Source organism: Nycticebus coucang, chromosome 5, assembly GCF_027406575.1.
Source record: "Nycticebus coucang isolate mNycCou1 chromosome 5, mNycCou1.pri, whole genome shotgun sequence".
In the NCBI taxonomy this organism is placed as follows: domain Eukaryota; kingdom Metazoa; phylum Chordata; class Mammalia; order Primates; family Lorisidae; genus Nycticebus; species Nycticebus coucang.
The window spans coordinates 41,035,700-41,039,957 of record NC_069784.1 but is presented as its reverse complement, the minus strand read 5'-3'; the positions used below and the strand labels follow the sequence as shown (position 1 = coordinate 41,039,957).

Genomic DNA, 4,258 nt, shown 5'->3' with positions numbered 1-4,258 from the left:
GAAAGTTGAAATCCAACACAAAAAAGCAAAAAAAAATAAATAAAAATCAAGACATGAATAAAAAAATTATTAAGGAGATAGTTTTATTTTTTTTAAAAAAAGAGACCTCAGCTCAGCACCTATAGAGTCTAAGGCACTAGCCACATACACCAGAGCTGAAAGGTTCGAATCCAGCCCGGGCCTGCCAAACAACGACAACCACAACCAAAAAATAGCCAGGCACTGTGGTGGGTGCCTGTAGTCCCAGCTACTTGGGAGGCTGAGGCAAGAGAATTGCTTAAGCCCAAGAGTTGGAGGTTGCTGTGAGCTGTGATGTCACAGTGACAAATTAAGACTCTGTCTCAAAAAAGAAAAGAAAAAAAAAAAAGACCTCATGGAAATTAAACAGTCATTTAAGAATTTCAAAATACAGTAGAAAGTTTTAACATCAGACTATACAAAATAAAGAATTTTAGAGCTTGTGGACAAATGTTTTGAATTAACCCTGGTAATCACAAGTAAAAAAGAAGGAATCAAGAAAAATTAAGAAATTCACAAAGAAATATTTAATTATGTGAAATTCATAAACACAAGAACCATAGGTATTCCTGAGGGAAAAGAAAAAAAGCATGGGGAACCTATTTGAGAGGATAATGAAGGAAAACTTCCCTTATCTTGCTAGCTATTTAGACATTCAGATACAAGAAGTTCAACAAACTTATGGAGGATTTACCCCAGACACATAGTCATCAGTCTAGCCAAAGTCAAAGCAAAAGAGAAAATCTTATAAGCTACAAGATAAAGATAAAGATATCAAGTAATCTATGAAAGAAAACTTATCAGACTAATAATAGACTTCTTAGCAGAAACTTTATGAGGTAGAGGAACTGGAGTCCCACGGTTAGTATTCTTATACAAAATGACTGTCATCCAAGAATTTTGAATTCTGCAAAACTATGCTTTATAAATAAAGGAGAAATAAAATCTTCTCCAGAAAAGAAACATGGAAGGGAATTTGTCACCACTAGACCTACCCTTATAGAAAATGCTCAAAATAGCTCAAAGCACCAAGGAGAATGATTAATAGCACCAATCTAAAAACGATTGAAAGTAAAACTTGCAATCTCTATAAAACAGGAACACCTGGAGAATACAAAGCAAATGGGTATAATAATCAGTATGATGACAGGAACAGTATCTCAATTATTAATATTAACATCAACTCTAAATGATCCACTTAAAAATATAGATTGATAGAATGAATTTAAAAAAAATAAACCAAAAATCTGCTGACTTGTAAGATTCTCCTAGTCTCAAGGTAAAGAGGTAGAAAAAAAAATTCCATGCAAATGAAAACCATGCAAAAGTGAGCAGGATTAGCCATTGGTATAACAGATAAAACAGGGAAAAGGGGTGAGGCAGTTTCGATGCTCCCACTGAATGGGCACAATGTAGGAGTGTAGGTCACACCTTTTGGGTGCAGGACATAGCTACAAGAGGGACTCTACCTAACAAATTCAAATATTGTAGTTTGGTTGCTTGCACCTTCACATTAACCTGAAAAAAAAAAAGACTGTAAATTATTAACAGTGAAAAAAATTAAATGGTCATTATATCATGATAAAATAATAAAGTCAACAAGAGGACAAAACAGTCTTAAATATTTATGCTCCCAATGGCAGAACTCCCAAATTCATAAGTACTACTAAACCTAATAAAAGACATATAGCAAAATAAGGAAGTGGGGCACTTCCTTACTCTACTGATAGAAATGAACAGATTATTGAGTCAGAAAATCAAAAGGAAATGTTGAACTTAAAGAGGACTCTAGAACAAATGGACCTACATTTATAGGACATTCTACCCCCCAAATGCAGAATATTTATTCTTCCCATTAGCACATGGAACATTTTCTAAGATAGACCATATGTTAGACCATAATTTTTTAACAACTGAAATTATACCTAGTATCTAAGACTTAGACCGTAATGGAATAAAACTAGAAATAATGCCCAGAGGAGCTCTGAAATATGTGGAAGTTAGCCTGCTGCTGAAAAATCTTTAGGCCACTGATGAAATCAAGATGGAAACAAAAAAATGTACTGAACTGAATGACAATGGTGAGAAAAGCTACCAAGGTCTCTGGGATACAGTAAAAGAAGTTCTAAGAGGGAAATTCATAGCAGTAAATGACTACATCAAAGAAAGGAGGACGCGTCAGGCGGAGCGGAGCAGGCGAAGCGCGGGAGGTGGCGGGCGTGGCGGGGTGGGGTGGGGCAGTGCAGGCTGAGCAGGCGCCGGGGGAGCGCGCCCAGCCTGCTCCTCTTCCGTTTCCTGCTGTCCAGCGCCGCCGGCTGGCCGGGCTCCACTCCCGCCGCCTCCGCCCTGCTCCCCCGCCCCCACCACGGCTCCCTTGCCGGGCGTCGGCGGCTGTGGCTAGCGTGGATTACTTCGCCGCCTACGTGCTCATTGCCATCTCCTCCTGCACGCTGCTGCACCGCGGGCGACCCAGCCCCGAGGGCGCAGATCCCGCCGCCGGCCTAGAAGTGCGCAGCGCGCCGCCAGGCCTCCTGGCCCCGGACTCTGGGGTCGTCGCCCGCGGCCCCTGCCGCCCCCGGCTCGGGACCTGGAGGCGTCGCCGCGCCCCACCTGCTGGCTGCCAGCATCCTGGCGGACCTGCCGGGCGGGCCCGGAGCCTTCCCTAGTGACGCCTCGCCCGCCTTCTCCTCCAACGCCGTCTCTTCCCCGACTTCGGGGCGCGCCCTCCGCCGCAGCTAAGAGCCACCGCTGTCCGCTAAATCTTACCGTGCTGCGCTAAATCTTACTACAAATCCTCGCACCCGCGGACGCACACAGGTGAACGTCCTTTTGCCTGAGATTGGCCAGGCTGTGACAAGAAGTTTGAGAGATCTGATGAGCTGGCTCGCCACCACAGGACACACAGGCGAGATGCGCTTCCCCTGTCCTCTGTGCTCCAAGCGTTTCATCCGAAGTGACCATCTAACCAAACACGCCCGCCCCCATCCCGGTTTCCGCCCAGATCTGCTCCGGCGTCCGGGTGTCGGAAGCACTTTCCCCAGCTATTCGCTGCCCTGCAGCCTGACTGGCAGCCCTGTGTCGAGCCCAGCCCCTGCTGGCCTGTAGGGCCCCCATTCAGCCTGCCCTGAGCACAACCCAGCCAGGCCTTGGCATGGACTACTAGCAACTCCAGGATACTCCTGCCAGACAGGGTCCATGGCAGGGGCCAGTAGAGTGCCCTGATCTCTCCTAGCTGTCTGTGAACCCTGAAGATGCCCTTGTCCACCTCAAGAAAGCAACCAGGGGGTCTATGAGTGGACCTGGGTCAGCCAGCCTCAGGGGTGGCCCTTAGGATGGATGACTGGGGCTTGTGTCTGTAAATAGCCATGATGACTAACTTCCTTCCCCTTCTTAAGTGGAGTCCCCTGGGGTTGTAGCCAGAGGCCCTTCCCTTTTCCACCACCCTGCTTTCTCGCAGGGGTGGAGTTTGGGGGCTGAAGCGGGTGCAGAGAAGGTGCCCCCTGCCCAGGGCATGAACTATGCCCCTAGGTCCATTCCCTGCAGGTTGGGATGAAGTGTGCAGAGAGCCATAGACGAACCAGGGGTTCATGTGGACCCCTCCACTCCCCACACCCCACTGAAAGCCATTAGTGAAGTTCAGGGAAATGGGGGTACAACTTCCCTCACTTCCACTTGGGTTCTCAATCTCTGGGTTCTATGGGGTTTGCCCTTGGGAAGGGGTCCCCCCAGCACACCAGGCCTCAAGGGTATGGCTGGGAGTGGGGAGGCATTAGGGGAGTGGTTCTCAACCTTTCTAATACCACACCCTTTAATATAGTTCCTCATGTTGTGGTGACCCCCAACCATAAAATTATTTTCGTTGCTACTTCATAACTAATTTTGCTACTGTTAGGACTCGTAATGTAAAGATCTGATATGCAAGATGTATTTAGGCGACCCCTGTGAAAGGGTCGTTTTACCCTAAAAAGGGTTGCGACCCACAAGTTGAGAACAGTTGCATTAGTGTGTCTAGAGGGGAGTCCAGGTCTTCTGACACTTGGGGGAAGGAAAAAGGGAGAATAGGGTTCTTTTGAAGAGATTTTGACTCTGGGTTAAAATCAGAGTGGGGGCTCCCGAACCAGTGTTATCTGGCTCATTTATTTTCCTGTCTGTGTTGGCATGGTGGGGCAGTGGCTTTCTTCCTCTCTCTGGGTGGGTAGGGTATGAAAAAGATTTGGGGGAAGGCTGGCGCCATGGACCC

General features: G+C 46.9%; 1 pseudogene; it reads left to right on the top strand.

Annotated features, from left to right (window-relative positions):
* The first annotated feature begins 2,168 nt into the window (after positions 1-2,168).
* On the top strand, positions 2,169-3,123 carry LOC128585454 (Krueppel-like factor 16; annotated as a pseudogene).
* Positions 3,124-4,258: the final 1,135 nt, after the last annotated feature.